The 22,823-nt window shown below is 41.2% G+C and overlaps 1 long non-coding RNA gene across 1 annotated transcript in view; it reads left to right on the top strand.

Annotated features, from left to right (window-relative positions):
* Positions 1 to 20,447, top strand: part of LOC120398783 — a 44,720-nt gene extending 24,273 nt beyond the window's left edge. Inside the window, exon 3 of the long non-coding RNA XR_005594701.1 lies at positions 20,130 to 20,447. This is a non-coding gene — a long non-coding RNA (uncharacterized LOC120398783). The remainder of the gene's footprint in view (positions 1 to 20,129) is intronic.
* Positions 20,448 to 22,823: the final 2,376 nt, after the last annotated feature.

The following is a 22,823-nucleotide window of genomic DNA, read 5'->3' as shown; positions in this document are numbered from 1 at the left end:
GCAGTAAAACCATTGCAGAGCTGACATACAGCTGACAGAGAGAAAGAGAGAGAGAAACGGTGACATTAGATGAAAAAGTGTCTACTATATCTTAGCCAGTTAGTGGATGGAGATGACCACTTTCCAACATGGCATAATGAAACTATCACAGAGCTATATTTAAAAATAGGGCTTTACACAGTGTCTGAATAAGATTTTTTAATATAAGTAATACCATGTCAGGTTATTTAAAAAATAAAGTATTCATTGAATATTTTGGATTAATTATTAGCCTAGCCATATAGCTAGTCTGATAATTTGACTACTAAAAATCATGCCATATATTTGACAAAATGTCTTAATACTTTTTAAATATTCTTCAACAATTATTGATAATTTTTATATGTAACCCATATAAACTCATTAAACACAGGAGAAAGTAACTTTGTGCTTGGTAAGAGTAATATCTGATGCAGGTGGTACAGGGAATCTGTGTGCACTCTGACCAGCTGAACCACCCTATGTCTAGAAAAAGGTAGATATTTATGCTTTGAAATATCAAAACCAATTTACAAGAAGCTATATCTTCTACTCATTTTGTGGTGGTGGAGGGGAAGCTCTTAAGAATTTCCTATTTTCAACCAACCCCAGACCTTGCAATTCAATCTTCTCTCATATGACGGGGCTGGATTCATGTCTCTCTAGAGTTCAGTGCTAATCCACCAGAGGGTATTAATGGAGAATGAAGTGAGGTGTTCCATCACTTCCTAGCAGAGGATGAGCGTATTGCCTCCTCAGTTGTCCAGACTCCCCGCAGCCTGGGTAGGAGGAGTCTGGATAGGAGGAATCAAACTCAGGACATGAACGCAGATCTCCTAGTGAGAGAACATTTAATTCCCACAAAACTGTCAAAGTAGACCTCACTTTACCCATCTCAGATGCCAACATCTCCGAGAACCATTCCAGAATTCAGTGCCAATAAATGCCATAAAATTTAAGAAATACAAACTGAATTTGAAAATAAATGAGCTATTGTTGCAGTAACACTAGAAAATAATGGCGTGTAAGTTCAGTATTTGAAATCAGTGGAATGTTTGATGGTAAAGAATATGCACGTGGGCAAAATTGCTTGTGCCTTGTTACAATAGCAGAACCTGAATTACATTACGGTTTTGTAAGGTTGTCTTTACAAGACCAAATGGTTATAAACTGGACATCAGTAAGTTAAAGCTTGAAATTAGAGAGGAGTGAAGCACTAAAACAGCCTTCCAAGGGGAGTAGAGGGGGCAAAAAAACTAACTTATTTTAAGACCAAGCTTGATAAGTTTATGAAGATGTTGTGAGTCTGAGTTAAAGAAGACTCAAGATTGTCAAATAACAGGCACCATTGGAATTATTTAATCGAAGGTTATCAGAGGTTAGTATAGCATTGTACAGAATACAAAAAGAAATAGATATATTTCCACCCTTTCTTGTCAGATCAAGAGCTGGCTCTGTGTGTCTCCTTCACTACATCTGGAGGGATGCAGTTTTCATTCCCCAACTAAGAGCCCCTACTATTACCATTCTATAGGGCTTTTAACACAGAAACTCTTTTTGCCAGAAGAAATATATGTTGTAATGTCTTTTCCATACATTCTCATTTTACCTCCTTTATGTATGAAGGCATGATTATTTACGGCTGAGAAGACTAACAATTCTTTAACATAATAGCCCTCAGTTGGTCCTTCTTACACCCAACAATCAAACAATATCTGGAGTTTTACAAACATGAAGGCACCAAGAATTATCAGCTACATCCGAATGCATAAAAATCATGAATAGGGTTACTTATCGGTCAAGAACTAGTGTTCTGGGACTTGGAATTCAGACACACTCTTTGTTGAAGATCAAGATTCTAAAGAAGCTGAGAATGGGCGACGGGATGGATCACTTGATGATTACCTGTTCTTTTCATTCCCTCTGGGGCACCTGGCATTGGCCACTGTTGGGAGATGTCTGGCTGGTGGATCTTGTCCATGTGCTCAGTGTCTAACTGATCACCATATTTGGGGTCTGAAGAAATGTTTCCCCTGGTCAGATTGACAGAGACTTTGTGGCGGGGGCCTAACTTTCATCTTTAGCATGAAGCATGGGTCACTTGCTAGTTTGAACTACAGTGAGTGGTGAATTATTTGTAACTTGAAGACTTTACATCATGATTTGAGGACCTCAGTAATTCAGCCAGAGGTTACAGGCCTATTACAGGAGCATGTGCAGGAGGTGAGACTAGGGGACCATGATGGTCCCTTCTGGCCTTATAGTGTATGAGCACTGATATGGATCACTGGAATAACATGATAATAAACAAAGTTATAAAAAGTATGTCCTCTTACTTTTCCTCCTAACATCACAGAAGCATTTGCAATGGATGTGAATCTGCACAAGTACCTGAGTAAACACCTGTGTATAAAGAAGACTGGAATTTTAGTGACACCTGCAGCAATACCATGTTAATATGTACTGTACTTCCAGAACAGTTTCAGTGATCTCCACTGCACAAGTCCTTCAGATTATAGTAAAACTCGTTATTTATAAAGCACATTTTCAGATGGCATTTTTTAAAAAAGTTTCCAGTTTGTTTTACAAAATAAAAAAGATAAGAGAGAGTTTAGGGGATTAAGCAAATTTATCAGTGTTGTCATTTGCTCTTTGCATCAAAATGGCATCTACCTCCTACTGTAATAAGATGAAGATCCCAGCTATATAAGTCATAGGCCCTTTTATGGTGTCCTGCTTATTTGTTTCTATCATTAGAAATGATATTTGCAGACAGTTTGCCACTTGCGAATTTTTAATGTTCTGCTCCAATCTTTGAGACATACTGTATTTCCCTTACCTACTCATCCTTGCTTCTTTCTATCTGCTCTCTCACTTCTCTTGCCATGCCAGCCATCTCTGCACCATCAGCTTCATTTGTTTTGTTTTGTTTTTTGTCTGTGGGAACAACAGTCCTGTTTCCAGAAAGAAATGGATTGAAACGGACAAAAGTCAAACTTACTTTACTAGGTACAAAGCAGTTATCCTAAGGTGATCAGGGAAAAGGAAGACATTGAGGATATGTCATCAACTAGTCTTCAATAAGCATTAAAAAGTCTATTTAAAGCTATATGAACTAAGCCAATTGACTTTCATTCATGTAATTGTTTAGTTCCAAGCCAATACCAATCTAACTGATTAGACATGACAGAAGAGGCACCCTGATCATCACTTTGGGAATCTGTGTAAAAGACCAGCTGAAATTTAAAGTCTAACCTAGCAAAGGGCTCTGAGGAATGGCCACACCTGAGGGAGAAGCCCAAAGGTTCTATTCAGCATTCATTCAACATCAAGAATGATTTGAGGTCTGGAAAATATGCCGTACAATGAGAGATTTAAGGAGCTCCATATGTTTAGCTTATCAAAGAGAAAGTTAAGAAGTGACATAATCTTGGCAGGTATGTGTTTACACTGGGCAAAGATATCTGATACTAAAGGTCTCTTTAATCTAAATAGGCAAAGAAAGGCACAGTAAGATACAATAGCTGTAACTTGAAGTTAGAAAAGTTCAAATTGGAAATCATGCACATTTGTAGTAATAAGGATATTTAATCACTGGACTAGCTTGAGAGGGAGGTGGTGGAATCTCCATCACTTGAAGTCTTTAAATCTAAAATATTTCCTCTTGTTCAACCCTATTTTATTGGGCTTGGTACAGAAGTTACTGGTTAAAGCCCTATGCCTGTGTTGTACTGGAATTCAGACTAGATGATCACAATGGTCCCTTCTGACCTTAAAAATCTCTTGATCATGCACTGTATTCTGCTCTTTACAAATCAATGATGATTACAGTCTCCTAACAGATCCAACATAGAAATGTTCTTAATGTACTGTAAGGTAAACAAAGTCATCAGGCGAGCAGGTCGGGGAAGGTGACTACTTACCAGTCTGAACAGGGGATGGAGACTGCACCCCCAGGAAGCCTTCCTTCCTCTTGAAATAGTGTCAGTGAACTTTGGGGAGATATAAGGAAAGGCAAAAAGGCATTTTGTTTTCTATCATCTAGGGGACCAAGGGAAAGCCTCACCCTTTGAGTTAATGAAAAGTGGATCCTCTTGGCCTACGAGTCCAGAATAGCTGGAAATGATATTTGCAGACAGTTTGCTACCTAGAATTTTAATGTTCTGTAATCTTGCTGAGAGTTACTGTATTTGTCACCTACTCATCCTTGTTTGTTTTACTTATAACTAAACCTGTCTCTTCTGTTCTTACTTATCATCATTTAAATACCTGCTCTTTGTTAATGAACTTAGTCTTGTTTTATTACACAACCATCACAGTGATGTGTTTCAAACAGAAGGGTAAAATACTCAGCCAAACTAACAGGCTGGTGAGTGTTCTGTCTCTTTGGAGGCAGCAAACTAGATGATCTCTGTGAGGGTCCAATGAGAAGGACTGGACACAGCAGGGGAGATGCTTTTGGGGAGTCTTGAGACTGGGAGGGTGTTGGTGTCACCCTGCGAGGAGTAACCAGGCTAGTGGAAGCCATGGTGAGGCCATTGTGCTGTAAGCAGGTTGCAGAGTCAGGCTCTGCTCCAAAGGTGCACAGCACAGAAGCACCCAGGGTTCCTGGGAAGATGGTGACACCACCCCTTACAGGTCTGGGTGAACTCCCAAAGCATCACAGTGATGGATAGGTGCACCACCCCAGGAGTAATTGGGGCAGGTCATTAATTGAAACACCCCTTTATGGAGTGCAGCATATTCCCCATTGATCAGCCAGGTACCCCCATTGTAGATGCATAGGGGAAAGGGAATAGAGTTAGGGTTACGTCTACTCCCCTATCCATCCCTGCCCTTTGCTCCAAGGGGAGATCTACATGAACTGTCTTTGCCTACCCCCAGATTCCTGGAGCAGCAGGCCAGGAAGCCCTTGGACTGCCACACAAAGAGATGAACAACTCTAAGCCCTCCTTTTCTACAGTATTGCTGTGCAACAGCTAGGCACAGGTTAGCCCTCAGTGTTTCTGAAGGTGTTTACTACAATCCATGCATCTAATATCTTGTCAAGAAGGCATACCGAATCAACTATTTCAGTTTACTACTATTCTGAAACGTTGATGTGTTGTGGCGCTGATGACGACATGCGTCTTTGTACTACAAACACAATATGTTTGTTTTAATACAGCTTGATGGGGTTTTAATTCATTACCTTGAAGTATAAAACAGACACTAGGGTACAGATTTCACAGTCATGTAAATATACAAATGTCAGACAAGCTACGGAAGGGTTCCCTTGTTGTTCTTTGAATGCAGTTGAAATATATTGAGAATTACAGTAATACAAATAATACAAGGGAAAAATAACTAAAATATTAAACATGAGTGCTGAAGTGTTTCACAGTCCGTATCAAGAGTCTCTTACATGCAAATGTCTCTGCCAATCAAATTAATTTCCTGTATGTCTTGTTTCATCAGTAAAAAGCAGTAGAGGATGAGGAAAAAAGATTCTTACATTACATATTTCTTCAGGAACACTGCACCTAGCTATATTATTTTTGTATGTTTTATTAAGGGTATCAGGTGTTTGTTAAATGATTAAAATGTATGTCACAGGGTATTCCTCCTCCTCCTCCTTGTGGCTGCAGCTGGGGACTAGCTCTGCCGTCTGACACCCCTTCCTTTAGGTGCTCACTCTATCTTTTTTTAATCTCTCTCTTCCCTCAGGACTCAATTGATGCCTCTTTGTGGCTTGGTCCTCTGGCCAGGTCACTGTAATCTTCCCCTTTGAGTGCAGGTGGGGAAAGGGAGTTGTGTACTAAAGTCTCTCTATTCCAACTGTCCCAGGCAGTCTTCCAATTCATCATCCCTCTATGCCTCTATGGTGCCACTTCCCCAGTGGCTGGTAGGGGAACCTGGGCCCACCCTTTTCTCTCAGTTCCAGCCCAGGGAGCCTACCACCAGAAGCTGAGGTCTACATTGCCCTATGCATTGCTGCTGTTTCCCTGGACTGCTTCCTACATTGCCTCTATCAGGCTCCTTTTCCACCCTCTTCTGGCCATGTATATCCTTCCCTCCAGCCAAGCTGCCTTCTCTCCCTAGCCACAGAGAGACTAATCACAAGTCTCCTCCCTGCAGCCCCTTTCTGCCTCCAGATACCTGGCTTTATACAAGCTCCACCTGTTTCTGTCCAGGTGAGCTTCATCCTTCAATTAGTACACATTGCTCCCTGGCTCCTCCTCCAGGTACAGCCTAGGTAGTTAATTGGCCCACCTAGCCATCTAACCCCCTTTATGGGCTGGTATGGGGTGAACACCCCATCGCAGAATGAAATTCATTATTAAAAAAGTTGTTTTATGTTGCCAGGGCAATATCCCTAATTCCCAGTGATTCTGGTTCTGCACAGATAGTAGATATTCTGTTCCTTACTTGGCTAGAGTCAATACTCTGACTCTGAATTACTGTTTACTTTCTTGTTGCTATATTAAACATACAAACAACAAGAACAAACACACTTCAAAGAGTACAGACCTTTTCCTCTAACCCACTATTCTAGGAAAATAAATCATCATCATCCTGCAATATACAATACTGTATAACCTAGGCAATCTGCCAAGACCTCCCTTGTTTGTAACATCAGATCAGATAGAAAACAATCAATTTAGAACAAAAAACTCCATTAATGATGGAATCAAGCTACTTAACCAACACACCAAATTATTTTTAAATTAGACACAGACCCTGAACTGACTTTATAGACTGGAAAAACAAAAGAAGGGAGTAGTAAGGAGGAAATGTATCATTTCACTGCTATCGTTTTCTAGCCTGACTTTTCTCTTAGCAGAGCAGTGGAAGAAATGCAATTTTATTTCAAAGCCACAGAATCTCCTGTTTAAGTTTCCGTTTCAAACCCTTCAAAATAAGCAAAGTGCATCATTTATGACAGGTTGTATCATGCACTATGAGAGTGTTAGTGCTCAGTGTTATCCACACCATGTAAACAATATCTTACATAAATATTGTAATAGTGATCATGAATATCTCAATCACTATTTTCATACATGTGAAACAATATGCCTGTAATGTAGACACAGGCAGAATTAATCCAAAAGATGCATTTAAAAAATCTATTGACAAAGGACTGTTCTTACAGCTACTCAGATCAGCTGCTCATACATTCAGATTGAAAAGCCCAGGTTCCATTTGTGCACCTGCAGTTTGGGAACAAACTTAATTGTGAGCTCAATTTTGCACCTGCAATTATTTGAAGACTTAATGTAAGCCTCTTAAATGTACCTGATTTGTGGAAATCATTTACATGTGAGAGAGGCTGACAGCTCACTCTACATTACATTGAGGATATGCTGCTGCTATTCTTCCATCTTCCCAAAAACACATAACCGTAGATCCTCATGCTTTCCATATTTGTGACTGGAGGCTCCCCATAAATAGGTGTTGCTTTACCAAAAGTGAGAGGATTTAGCACAATCTACAGTTTCATTATACTCTGAGACTAGTTTGTCTTTGTACCATAGTGCCAACTTTGTTTCACAACGAGGCCCCATGGAGCCATAGTCAAGACGGCCACTTGTTACAGCTGAAATCCCTGAATCTTGTCAGTGTTGTCTTCCTCCAGAATCAGTAGCATCCAAATTCAGCAGCGTGTGTTAGGGGTGCTGGGTACTGGTCCCATGCAAATCTCAGAGATCTAGCTGCAGCCCTGTGGCTGTCATAATCCCCATGAAGTCCCTTGTGATAGAAAAGAAAGCAGGGCAGGTTCAATGGACTCAGTGTGAACACCTCCAAAAAACAAGCAGCTGAGCTACTAGAGGGATAGTGTCTCCCCTCCTACCAATTGGCCAGGGTCTTGATAGTACATTGTTACTGGCTGACAACTCATCTTCAGAGTTGTCAGCTGGCTTCTTAGCCATCTGATCCTTCTCAGTCTTTTCAGCTGCCCATTTGCATCTCCTAATGCAGAGACATAAGGGCAGGTACCATTGATTCATCCCTGGCTATCCCACTGCTGTATGTGTCAGTGCAGAGACAGTCATAGACTCAACCACTTGGAAGAAAGAAGATTTGGCAATTGTAATGCGAGAAAGAAAAAGCAGCAAACTAATGCCTAAGAAAAGTACTATATTCTGCTCTCCTCTAAAATGCATATACTATAACCATAAATCTGTGCATTCTACCCCTAAAAACATAAATGTAAAAAGAAAGGAATTTACTGGATTGAGCCATAAAAATCATCAATATATTCACACACCACCACTTAAAAAATAAGCATATCTGGAGGCAAGAGTGCAATTGCTGATTTGGATATGGTATGAATGTAAACTCCTATAGATACCTGACAGAAGATCCAGTGCTAGCTCTATTGTTATTAATAGTGATGACTTGTTCCTGGTGCTGTACAAGTATATTGGCAATGTGCTAGGTGCTGTACAAGTATATTGAAAACAAATCTCAGTCTCTGCCCAAGAAGAGCTTTACTTGTGCTCATCGTGGAGAAATACTGCTGTGTCCTCTTTTCAGAAGCAGGGAAAGTGAACTGATTGCTGAAGGGTAGCAAAAGGGAGTGCCTGACATGGCATCCACAGTTGTGCATTAGATTTGGTTTCTGAAGGACAGCAGAAGTGTTACCAGAGGGCATAGCAGAAATATATGTGGTGATGATGTAACTGGGTGTGTATGTAGGTGGTCCAAATCACTCTGCTTTCAGTCCAGACTGAGGTTATGGTCCAATGAGGTTACTACCGATTGACAGTGAGGACAGAATCTGGCTCACTGAGCTTTGTTCTCTTTTGTTTAGTGCTCCATAACTTCACTAGTATGTAGAAGATGACAGTGTGAAACTCTGTAAATAAGCAGCACACTGATATCTACACAGGAGAAGGACTCTGGGCAGTCTGTGTTAAGGAAAGAGGATGGGAATAGAGGGGGACCTGTCATACATGGGGGCTTGTCTGGGATCTTGCCTTTATCCATGTGGACAGAGAATGGGACAGCTGGTGGAAAGGGTTGACAGCACAGGAGATGTAGAAGAGATTACAATGGCTTGTCTAACAGCAGCAGGAAATGCAGACCTTCCAGAAGTCCACCACTTGGAGAGAGAGTCCTTGCTTACCTGGCAGGCTGAGCAACAAAAAGGCCTGCATGCCCAGGTGCAGCAACAATCGCTACAAAATGTGGTGAGTCCTGCAGTGGGGATCGGCAATCAAGCTCAGGGGGTAGGCCTCTGCAAGATGGGCCCCAGGGTGGATCCTGATACATTTTTGGCCATGTCTGAGTGACTGGAAATGGGGGAAGGATGGGATAAGGAAACCTGGACCCTACAGCTAGCACCCTATTTAACAGGGGAATTTCAGGCAGCCTACATGGCTCTCAGTGATGAGCAAGCAAGGGATTACAAAGTGGTTAAGGTGGTATCCTCCTCTGGGTGGGCCTTTTGACAAAAGCAGCACCAGCAAATTTCAACCCGCAAGATGGATTGGGGGATTATAGCACCAGAAATTGCCCTAAAACTGACTGACTGGGCCATTCATTGGCTGACACCAGATACCTAAGGTGTGGCTGATATTTGGATGCTGTCATTCTAGAACAGTTCCTTCTGAGTCTCCCAAAGAATACTTAGCTGTCAGGCAGGCAGCATCAGCCCATCACCATAGATGCATCAGTTAAACTAACAGAGGAGTTTGTAGAGGCAGACATTCCCAGACAGGGCTGGATCCTGAGAAGAAGAACAGAGAACCTACATTCAGAAAGGGTGCAGAGAAGAAGAGGGAGGATTCCAGAACAAATGTTTACTACCAGTGTGGGTGGCAGGGACATACACAAAAGGGACTGTCCATATATGGAATGTTTACAGAATTGTTTGCTTGGGTTGGGATTCCTGGGCAGGGAGAAAGACATTACCAAACATTTCTGCTATGTTGGGGAGGAGGTATCAAAGGGGTCTGGTGGACACTGTCTCATCCAGTACACTACTCAGGTGGGAGTTGGTGAAACCCCATTGGATACTTCCCGGAGCAAGAGTGAGGCTCAAATGTATACATGGGGATAAGAAATTCTGCCCTGTGGCACAGGTACCACTAAAAGTGTGGGAGAAGTTTAAATGGCAGGGGGTTGGAATAGTGGATGAGTTGTCTCATCTGCTCATGTTAAGCATGGACTAGAATCCCTTCCCCTTCTCATTAGGGAAGCAAGGGGCATCTTGAAACCCCAGAGGAAAGGCATGAAACTCATGGGGAAGGGTTGGAAAATATTAGTCAGATGGAAAATAAAGAAAGGGGAATAACCTGAGAGATGAAAGGGGAAGAGGAAAAAAAACAAGGAAATAGTCTCTGGGATAAAGGTAATCTGAGCTAATTAACACATGTGGAGCAGCTATTGGAACTCCCACCTCTCGAATGCCAAAAGGAAGGATCTCAAGAGAAGTTCAGAGGATTGGGGGGAGCAAGTGACCACAGGTAACCAGGAGGAGGAGGGATACCAGTAGACCCCTCCACAAAACAAAAAGGTTAAGAACATGGAGAGTGACCTCCCAGATTGACCCTAGTGTGAAGACCTGTGAGCCGATGCGCAATTATGGGGCAACCTCCACCAACCAAATATGATTTTTGTGGGTGGAGAATGAACAGACCCTACAGAGGGGCAAAGAAATGCTGAAGTCAAGTACCATCTCCAGTAAAGTAAGGAGAGCATGGGGAAAGTAATACCTTTCCATCAGGCAAGGTGATGAGGTGTGAGACAGACTGCTGGAAATCAGCAACTGAACCAGCACTCTGGTCACTTTTTAACCAATTAGACCTCCAGAAAGTCCTCTCCCTAATGAGGTCCTCTCTGACCAGAGTGCCTCATTAAGAAGAAAAGTTTCTGATTACCAGATTGGACTAGAGTGGATAGCTAATGAGCACACTAAGAGCACAGGAAGGAAGTGCAGGGATTAGAGAGAAGCAGAAGAGAGACAAAGGCAAGTAGGATCTGTCAAAGGGGATTCCTTGGGGATGGGGGAAGACACGTTCCCCCCCCCTCCCCTTTGGAGAACAGATAGTAAAACTGGAGGACATTGTAAATACTGTGACTGCTCTAGTATGTAGAAGGTAGTGAGGTAAAACACTGTAAATAAACTGCTCAATGGTGTAGTAGGAAGAGGGCCTGAAACATAAGCCCGTGTATCTGAGGCCTGAGGCCTGGGCTAAAGTAGTCAAAACATTGCCAATATAAAGCAAAGTTAAGTTGTGGTAAGAGGCAGGCCCTGCTCACAGAACCTAGCAAGCATAGGACTGATATTGCAGAAACACATATTCCTAAAAGATACTAGGCACAAAACAAGCAAGCACATTCCAGAAGAGTGGTATCAGAACACCCTGATAAACACATTCCCTAAAGATAACAGGAACATGCTGACCCATCTTAAGGATAAGGTCAGGATGACAGCATGATGAATAGAGATGTTTTGATCGACAAGGCAAAGGATGATGCCCTAATACGTCAGAGGGTGGCACCCTGATATGTCAAGGGTGATAATTAACTTCTTTGTATTGGTGTATAAAGATGTATCTCAGAGGGAGTGTCTTTGGCCAGCTGAGGGGGCAGTGGAAAGTCCCACCACTGACTGAGCTGTGTCCATTGTCATGGGCATACATGTGCTAGTGTAACTGTAGACATTGATCCAGGGAGCTAGGACCATGCTTTGCTGACAATAAACCTGACCAACCACCTTCACACCTTAATGGATTTTCTGGTCATTGGGCAGTTCGCTCAAGATCTGTTGTGCCAGCTATCTGTGCAGAGCTGGGACAGCACACAGGGAGAACACACACGCAGCCAAACATGTGACAACAAATGGTACCTACACAAGAGACGTTCTCTGAGCAGGCTGTGTGCAGAGCTTACCCCCGATGCTAAAAACCTTAAGGGGCCAAAAAATAGCACAGATGGATCATTCCTTTACTTCTGGCTTTGCTTCCTATGGAGTCAACAGGGTTGGAGTGACATGGAAGTTTCTATGAGGATGGCCCTCTGGCATTGGAAAATTCTTCTTGCATGTATTGATACTTTAGGGCTGAAAACACTGGCTTTACAGCCAAACTCCACAGCAGTGCCATGCAAAGCACACCAGAAGGTCTGACCCTCATGTGGCTAATAAGAAAATCCACAGTTGCATTATATAGTGTAGGTATTATGTATATATTTATGGCCAAGATTTTTTTTAAATGGGTGCCCAAAGTTAGGTTCTTGAAAAATATTTTGGTTTACCAGATAAATGGCCTGATTTTCAGAAGTGCAGAGCCCACTGACATTATGCTAAGGCTCAGAAAGGTGCTTGTCAAACATGACATAGACAGTACTGAGCCAGTGGAAGAGATAGGAATAGAGATCTGCATACCTGTCTCTCCATCTTACGTCCCAACTACTTAACTACCCTCAGACATTCTTACTTTTCTGATAATAACTCACCCATGTGAAAAATGGGTGAGTTTCAGAGTCCACAGTTCTAAACTGATGATATAGGATCAGATTGGACATGAAATATTCCGCCTTGATTGTCTTTAGTTCTCACAGATATTTGATGACCATAACTATATGTGAAACATCAGAATTACCTTCACATAAAATAGCACGTCCCTCCAATCAATACATACAAAATGTTTTTTCTATGACATGCTTCTTTTATGTTTAAAAAATGAACATTGTTCTTTTGTGACAAAACTGTACATGTTTCACAGAGAACGATAATCTCCTGCATTACAAGTAAATAATGCTAAAAGAGGTAGCAGGTGCTCTCATACAGTACATTTTAATCTATACTGTAATGAATTTAAGACTGCTAAACTCAATTGCTCCTTGAAACCATTTTTGCCTGGACTTTATCTTGTTAAGAACCTTGTACTAAAATCATATCAGCCAGATGGTAGTATAATTGCGGGCCACAAGAGGATAGACTGACTCCTTCAGGTAAAATGTTTTGAGCCAAGAGATATCATCAGGGGGCTCCAGTTACTGGTAAGGTTTTTTTAATTGAGGCCAGTAGTCTGATTAAGGATATAGTTTGGCCTTAAGTCCGAAACTTTAATAGGCTATAATGAGTTCTGCAGACCATTTGTGACATTCTGCTTCACTATTGCAAGCAATCTGATTGGAATCAATACAAAGGAATTATTGGTCATCTTTTTGAGAAGCTTTATACTAGATATTAGCTGTTTCTTCAGTAATTATGGGCTTCGAGGGTTTCTGATATTTAAATATTTTATGTTTCAGTTGCTGACAATACTTTAAAATGTACCTGCTTTTAATAGTTTGTTGCTTTCAGAAAATATATCATTTTGTTTTATGGCTCAAGGAAAAATATTCTCCTTGTTTATTATAACGTATTCTTCAGCTCATCTGTGATGCTTCAGCCAGAGGAATATTGGGACTCATAGAAATATGGTAGAAAATAAAAAACCTTTTAAATTGTACCAGCAAACATTCTACACGTACAACAGACATTAATTAACTTAATTTTTGAACAGGGCTTCATAAATCGCTGAGGGAACAAGTTTGCAACCAAAGTTATCAAGAAGTACAATTCATGTCATATAATATGTGACTGCACACAAGAACTAATGAGTCAGATACCTAAAAGATTGCATTTGACCCTGAAAATAATAGTAAGTGCAAAAGGGGGGATCAAATAAAAAATAGTCTAGCTACCCAGTTTAAGGAAATAAATGGGAGGTTGATCATGCATGTGGATGAAAGTGTAATTATGTAGGCACAGGTGCAGAGGACATTTTTTTTTAAATGGACAAAAGACTCCAGAAAGGGCATTTCTTTGATAAATAAATTCTATTTATTGGCCCTTGTGAAAGCTAAGAAAATAGAAAATAACAAAATCACATTAACAAACAAATAAAAAGTACAGCAAAAACACAGAAACAAGGGTGTGAACTTTCTAATCAGATAATCACAGGCTAAAGAAAAGCTGAAGGTATCAGTGCAGTCTGCCAAGAACTGAGGACCAGAATTGTATAAATGGCCCCAGTGTCCTTACAGTTTCCAAGAAGGTCCCAGTCTAGAGGTTGAAGCATCAGCATAACAAAATGGCTGACTGCTGGAAGTATGTTTCCCAACCTGCCTTGCAGGAATAGAAAAGTTTCAAATTCAGGCTAGCTGAAAAAATGAGCCTCTTCTAAGCACCAAGATGGTGGCTGCCATGCAGTTGCTGGCCCATGTAACCCAAAGGAGCAAACTCCTCATCCCAGACATGCTCAATTTCATTCAGGACCTTCTTGGGGATTTAAACTTCAGAAACAGATCTTCAGGTAAATACAGTGAGAGGTTGAAAAGTTTATGTTGTAGATAATACTGCATCCAGGATAAGGGACTGAATCTGATAGGGCAGAGCGTATAGTTAACTCATTTCAAGTAGTTGGGGCATTTTGGCCCACCCTGATCTAAGAGCTCCAGTGTTGGGGCTATGAAAATAGTAATGGAAAAATATAATGGTGTTGGGCAGAAGCTAACAACAGTTTGCCACAACACCACTTTCTCTTCCTCTGTGACAGGTTGCCAGTCACTGCTTTACTGATCCTCTTCCCTGAACCACAATAGGGTACAACAGATCTGTTGCTGGACCTTGTGGTTCAGCAAGCTGAACCAAGGCAATGCATAGAGGCTAATACTCAAACAATTCTTGAAAATCCAAAGGTTACAACAACTAAATGAGGAATGTCCAGGCAGAAAGTAGCCCTACATGTAAAGCTTCTAAAGCATTGAAGCCTACACTATTTCTATTAGATTCAGGAATTGACCTTTGGCAGTATATACATATCCTTTACTAATTAAATGAACATCTACTCCTTAGAATCACAGTTCCATCAGAAAATGTTGTCTTCTTATTAATACAAATGACTCCTGAGATTGGTGTCACTGAGGAAGATTAGAGAAAATGTTTTATTTTTCTCTTTTTTTTCCAGTTTGCTGATCTTGTGTATTTGACAGTACCTTGTGGATAGCCAGTTTCACTGTTTTGTTAACCATGCATATACTTCCTCAGACCCAGAAAAGATAGGTACCAGCAACAACTGCAGCAGAGCTGGAACTGAAAGTCAACAGGCAGCAAGAGGCAGGCAGGTGTGTTCAAAAAAACAGAAAGTGGGGAAGACATGAACATTTTGGTGCTGTTATGTTTTGGCCTGCCATAAAGAGCCTTCACTACATAAACTGGGGAGCTGAAAAGCTCTTATCACACTGTTTTTACAATAAATGTTTATTTTAAAAGTCCTATCATTTGCAGGCTGCTCTATCATAAAACTGATATTTTTTTAATTAGTCACTTCAAAAATCATTTTGTTTGACAGTATTTCTTTCACAATAATTGTCCATACAAGAAATGCTGCCCACCTTAATAATGAACTTCAATAGTTTTTAAAGCAAAAATAATCAGTTGCAGTTACAGAACTGAAGATTAGAACAGTGGCAATCCTTTTTCTTTGGCACACACCATCTTTTGTTCAGGAACAACAATCTCCCTTTTATTGAAGATGGCAATGGCAAATCTTCTTGCTGAGGGTACGTCTACACTATGGGATTATTCCGAATTTACATAAACCGGTTTAGCAAAACAGATTGTATAAAATTGAGTGCGCGCGGCCACACTAAACACATTAAATCGGTGGTGTGCGTCCACGGTCCGAGGCTAGCGTCGATTTCTGGAGCGTTGCACTGTGGGTAGCTATTCTGTAGCTATCCCATAGTTCTCGCAGCCTCCCCCGCCCCTTGGAATTTCCGGGTTGAGATCCCAGTGCCTGATGGGGCAAAAATCATTGTCGCGGGTGGTTCTCGGTAAATGTCGTCAGTCACTCCTTCCTCTGGGAAAGCAACGGCAGACAAGCATTTTGCGCCTTTTTTCCCTGGATTGCCCTGGCAGATGCCATAGCATGGCAATCATGGAGCCTGTTTTGCCTTTTGTGACTGTCACCGTATGTGTACTAGATGCCGCTCACAGAGGCGATTCAGCAGCGCTACACAGCAGCATGCTTTTGCTTTTGCATGACAGCAGAGATGGTTACCAGCCATACTGTACCATCTACCATACCATAAATTGGTAATAAGATGATCATGGTTACCAGTCTTTTTGCACTGCACCATTTGCTGCTGTCATAAGTGCCCCTGGCTGAGATCAGCCAGGGGCGCAAAAGCCAAAATTGGGAATGACTTCCTGAGTCAATTCCTCCTTTTTGATATCTAAAAATAGAATCAGTCCTGCCTAGAATACGGGCAAGTGTACTAGAGAACCACTGTATCATAGAACCAGAGAGCACAGCTGCTATGTGTCAGATCCCGCAGAAATTATGAGCTGTATGCTATTCACAGGAGGTGCTCCTGCAACAACCCCACCTGTTCATTCCGTTCTTCCCCCAGCCTTCCTGGGCTACCGTAGCATTGTCCCCCCACTTGTGTGATGAAGTAATAAAGAATGCAGGAATAAGACACAGTGACTTGTTAGTGAGAAATGAGTGGAAGGCAGCCTCCAGCTGCTATGATAGTCCAGACAGGACATTAAGCAGTGTGGAGGAGAGGAGCCCAGCATCCCGCTGCTAGTCCAGGGGCAACTGAATCTTTTCTTTACACATGAAGGGTGGGGGCTGATTGAGCTCAGCCCCCTGTTGCTATGATGAGGATGGTTACCAGCCATACTGCACCATCTACCAGGAAAAATTAGGGCCAGGCGCCCTTGATCGACCTCACGGATGCTAGTCGGCATGGTTACCAGTCCTTTTGAACTGCCCCATGTGCCAATAGGCTGATGATGACGATGGATATCAGCCATGTTGCACCATCAGCCACCCATGGCGGGGGGGGGGGGAGCAAGGATGTTGGTGTTGAGTGCTGCAGCATCGCGTCTATCTGCAGCATTCAGTAAAGATAGGGTGACATGTAAAAGAGTCAAGAGAGGATTGTTTTCCCTTTCACTTCTGGGGGTGGGTGGGGGGGTGCGTAAATTGCCGAGCTATGCCCTGACCCACCGCAGACACTGTGTTTGACCAGAGCGGTCAGTGGTGCACTGTGGGATACCACCCGGAGGCCAATACCGTCGATCTGCGGTCACACTAACCCTAATCCGATATGGTAATTCCGATACTAGCACTACTCCTCTCATTAGGGAGGAGTACAGAAACCGGTTTAAAGAGCCCTTTATATTAATATAAAGGGCCTCTCAGTGTGGACGGGTGTGGCGTTAAATCGGTTTTACGCTCCTAAAACTGGTTTAAACGCCTAGTGTAGACCAGGCCTGACACACACACAGTTCAGCTCCAATTTCTGAGTTTTAGAGACAGGATCAGCTCTTAATTCCCTGAAGCTAAATCAGAACATAACACAAACTATTTTTGTTCCAGTTCCCAGCTTCTTACAAGTTTTCTCAGTTTCCTTTACAGCTCTTATATAGTCAGTCTATCTGTGCCTAAGACCTCTCAATTCCATAATCCACCCGCATGCTGGGTGCTTTATAAACTCTGAATGCAAATGAAAGGACCTCAGCTGGTGATTCCGACTGGCTGTTAAGCAATCCTCTCACATTGTCTTTCAAGTCCCCTTGCCAAGTTTCTACTGGTCTTTTGCCCTTATATTACACAGAAAATATCCCCTAATTCACTTACACTTAAGCTAAACTTTAAAATGGAGAAGGTGCAAAAAATTCAAAACCAAACTTTTTCAGCTTTAAATAATCATGTAACATTGTTTTAGCTGGACAAAATCTTGCATCCAAACAAGTTGGAGAGGGGCAGTGATGCAATATGGCAGTCCCTGGCCATTGTGCATCATGGGTGATGATGCCTGACCAGGGAGCCAAGCCCATAGGGAAGAATGGGGACATGAGGAAATCAAACTACAACTCCAATGATACACCACAGCACCATTTCCATATCAAAGTATTTTGATTTTTGGCCAAAATATTTCAGTTTTCAAGTGAAATCTTCTGTAGAAAGCAGACACTTCTTGTGAACAATTTCATTTAGTCAAAAATCCTACTTTCTGCCACAAAAAAATAGTTTTCACAGAAAATTTTTGACCAGCCCTATTACCAGCCTGTGAGTCTCCTCAGGTCATCTTTCTCCTCAGTTATAAACATATAAAGTTAAATGTGTGTTTCTATTAGGGATACAAGCTGCTTGTTCTCAGCCCTTACTCCAGACAGCGTTCTCTGGATGGAGACTATTGCCATGGAGACTAGTAACTAAAAGAACACTCTGGGCTGGATGTGGGGTGGTGTGCTAGTTTTCCAGACACACCAACTCATATGTTTTCTATCTGATGAAGATCTTTCTTCAGCTACAAGTTCTGCCACCTGCCACTGCCTCCCAAACACTTGCTGCTGTCTTAATAAGCATGGAAGCAAGTTGGAGGGACTTCTTCCTGAAATCAAGAGGAAAATGAGACCATTATGCAGATGCCCAAAATGATGATGTACATAATGTTACTAAACAGATCAAGATTGGATTATATCTCTGACTGAATCCAGCTGAACATTAAAGCCTCCTCACTCCCCTCTGGAGTATTAAAAACCTGGCCTGAGATAGTGTCGGAGACAACAATTAATTGAAAAATACAGGGAGAGACATAGTTATCTGGTGATTGGTGGGCTGGGTCTTTAGAACTGCCTTGTGTATTCTTTAGGACATATTAATTGCATAGGTTGGCAGCCCCATCTGCCAATCAGACAACAGCTTTCATCTAAGCCAGTTTGTATGTGCATGGAAGATGTTTCTATCTGCCTATTTTAGGTAGTTTTTTATTTGTCGTTCTACTTTACAGTATGTCCTAGTAATAGGTTTAGAGTTATGGAAAAGGTGAATGGTTTACAAATTAGAACAAGCTGTCCAGGTGTCAGCATTAACTTATTATGTGCTTAAGATTTTGAAAATGCCAAATCAAAGACATAAACTACCTGGAAACAGGTTTATGATACTTGCCTATATCATCAAACAGCTCTTTCTCCTTGATTATTTTTCACCCGCTTCATAGAATGCACACACTTGCTATCTCAAGGAAACTCCTTTTATATGAAGAAAAGCCCAAGATTGGTTCATTACTATTGCTTATATCATTGAAATAGAGGTTACATTAGGCATCCTATACAAGTGTTATACCCATATAGATCCCTACATTAATGCAATTTGGAAGGTGGTGGGATCCTCGCTTCAACTGCAATCTTACAGCTGCATAAGTTGGAGTGTTCATTTTCTGGTACTGCCAGCAACATTTTTCCCCCACTCAAAAAAAAATATTCCAGGAAAGAACAGTTGTGATGGTTGTGATGATGATGATGATGATGATGATAAGAATAAATAATGCTAAGACAAACTTTACTAATTTATTTGCTTTTTTAAATTTTATTTTATTTACTTTGCCCACCAGCATTTTATTTCCACCCATTAAAGTACAACAAATAAAATGCAGCAACACTTTTTTTTTAATCTGCTCTGGGTTTTTTTGGGGGGGAGGGGTTGGTTTGTTTGGGGTTTTTATTTTTGTGAGGGGTTCTTGTTTTGGGGTTTTGGGAGATTTTTTATTTGTTTTGTTTTTACTTTAGCCGTGTGAGCAATTTCGTTAAAATAAAAAGGAATATTCTTTTTTTAAAGGTGGAAATGATTCTGTGCTTTTAATTTCTTTCTGAAGTAACAAACTGTCTAGCACCAGTATGTTACTTACCATTACTGGTCCTGGCCTTAGGGAATGTTACTTTATTACCTTTCCAAACCACACTTCAGAGGAATTAATTAATTGATGCTCTTAGCAGCCTCATCCTGACAAAAACATATGATACTCAAATGTTAAACATGGAAGCTAAGATGAAACTGTCAGGAGAAGGCTGAAAGTGGTTATTAATATGGGTTTTGATAAATATCTTCTCAGGCTCACACTGTGCCGTGTCTACTTTCATCTCGGAAAGTAGTTAATCTGATTGATGAAGATCCTGTTTCAGATTGTCTCCATGCTGAGTTTAATAACTGCGCTTTTTTTTCTCCCCAAAATAAAAAAGTCCCATATTGCAAAGCAGAAAGCTTTGCACTGTCGTGTCTTGCAATCATGTAAGAAGCTTAACAGTGAAACCCCTGTCTTTGTCATGCCTGTTTTAGCGTGATGTTCCTTAATCGCCACTCCATCCAGCACGCAAGAGACTACAGTCCACCTCCTCATCCCCGTGTGTTGGCAAAGCAGAAGTCTGATAAGAAAGATTCATATGCTGCTAATGCTAAGCCCTTAGGCATGGAAGAGCAAGCCCATCATGGCATCCTATCTGGCCTCAAGCACAAAGAAGCTACACAGCAAGGCAATTTGGTATCATTACCAACATCCTGGACATAAAATTGATAACAGGACTTTTATAATAATTTAAAAGCTTCTATTATTATATTAAGTATATAGTCACAGTTATGATTGCTGAGCTAAAATAAGAGGGATATTTCTGTCACAATGTAACATCTGTAGATGTGCTACCCTACAGTGTACAATTATTCTTGTGATAAAGATAGTAGTTTTAAAATACAATATATAATGAAATAGAAGGAAACACCAGAGAATACAAATTATTTCAATGGATGAACTTGGTTTGATTTGAAGGCACTGGGACAGTACTTTGGGAAGCTCTGAGGGACCCAAGAGAAGCACACCCCTGCTCCATGGACATATGCCATGGATGCACCTCCTTGCTGTTCCTTTCTTGGTGTACAATACCACCAGAGGTTCTAGACGGGAGTGGTCATTGTGCTTGGGTGCACAAGGAGTGCAACTGTGGTCACACCAGGCATATTTCCTCCCTCTTGTACTGGCCCTATATATTTTAGGTGAATATACCTCTAAATTAAAAAACAAATACATTTATCCTTTTTAAAGGCTAACAGATTGAAAAAGTATGTAGAGTAGTTTGAAGCAAATTGTGTTATCTTGTAAATTTTAGCAGTAGTCAAAGATCATATACTAGCTGTTGTGCAGCTCTAGTGTGTCAAAGATTCAATGCTGGTTTACAGATGCTATAGTAACGGACAATGAAATGATAATGTGACTGTATACAACTAATTAGTAAGCCAGCTTTGGTGGGTGATGACACAATAACAGAGCTAGAATAAATTTCTCTGGCACTATGGCCCAGTTCCTCAAAGGTATAGGCTCCTAATTTTCATTAGTTTTAATGGAAGTTAGGAGCTTAAATACCTTTGTGGATCTGGGCCTATGTAACTACCATGCTTGACACCTGAGTCCCTTCAAATATAACCTTCTACTAGTAAAGCTGAGCAGGAAATTTAATGTTTTGTAGGTGGAATTGTTTAGGAGATATGGTGTGCAAAAACAAAATAAGGAGACTGTCTGGAAAAAGAACGAGGAAAATATCTGTATTCCACACTTCCAAAACAAGTATTTCAGAAAAATTCCACTCCAGGAGGGGATCAAATTTGTGAGATTGGATTGGTTTTGGTGAAATAATGGTAGTTTGAAAATCAACTTATAACAGGATACTGGTTTCATTCTTAACTATGAACAAGTAATGAGAATTCACCTGCACTGAAAAAATTCTCAGTGCTGCGACAGGGGGCTATGTACTGAAAACCGGCACAAGCCCTGCAGTCTTTGTTCATTTGAGTAGTCCTGATGAACCTGGAAATAAGAGAGAGAGCTGCACCATGTCACCAGTCACCCCTCTAATGACCGACGGGAAGTGCTTTGTGGCCCATCCGTGATCCACAAGGAACAGCTGGGGAACCAATGACCTAGAGTAAAAGTCTCTTTTTAGCAGATCAGAACAGGGTTGTGCATAGCATATGAATGCTCAGCAAAGGAGCACATCTCATATTTATAAAATCCTAAGGGACCTTTAGTTTCTAAAGTGGTTGTTACCTTGTTTTCTGGGAATGGGACTTGGAGATACCTCTATAAGAGAGGATGAAATGAAGGATATGTCAATATGTGCATAAATGTTCCTGTTTTTTAAATAGTGAAGGCAATACATATTAAGTTTACCCTAACATTAGATTATATATCACTGCCAAATTAGCCTTCATAATATCAACTAACCTATCCCATATCCTAAAAGTTAAATGGAAGCATATTTCCTTTATGCATTTGTTATGGGACTGTCCACAAAGACAAATATTAAGGTTGATATTCCAGAGAAATATGCAAATAATGTATCTGTGGACTTGGTATCCAAACCCCCCACGGTATTCAGTAACCTTTGTGTGTCAATCTTGTTCTTCTGTGGAAAAATCATACATTGCCTGTTGCTGAAGACTGGAGCATCTTGCCCTTCAGCGGCAGAGGTTATGCTTCCTAGTGAGGATGGTCAAGCTAATGCTTTCCTGGAAAGATAAATACAACATTTTTATTACAATCTATTTCCCATTCCATACACACAGCAACGAGGCATGACCAGTGTGAGCTTCTCAGGACACTCAAGGCTGCGAGTTACCTAGTTGCCACCTGCCCTGAGCCTGAGGGATTCTTGCCTGTGTTTTCTGGGTGTTAGCTCCCTCTCACAAACAGCCTGTCAGCTGCTCAAGACCCCTTTTCTGGGTCATACCAACCATGCCTTTGCCCTGAAGATTGACAACAGATGCACCCCAGCTCATGAGTCTCTCAGGTGGCATCCAGATGGTCCATTCCCAAAAGCAGCGTACCCCACTTTACCAGTTGTACCTTAGCTCACCACTCCTGTATCACACCCAGCACTTGAGTTCAATTATAGTAAAAGAAAAGGAAATTTGTTTAAGAACAGAGATTCAAATTGAAACAAGTGTGAGTGAAGGAAACAAATGGCTACCTACAAAAAATATAAA

The sequence above is a fragment of the Mauremys reevesii genome, linkage group 2 (genome assembly GCF_016161935.1).
Source record: "Mauremys reevesii isolate NIE-2019 linkage group 2, ASM1616193v1, whole genome shotgun sequence".
NCBI lineage: Eukaryota > Metazoa > Chordata > Testudines > Geoemydidae > Mauremys > Mauremys reevesii.
Note: the sequence above shows the minus strand (reverse complement) of the source record. Positions and strands in the feature narration are given on the sequence as shown.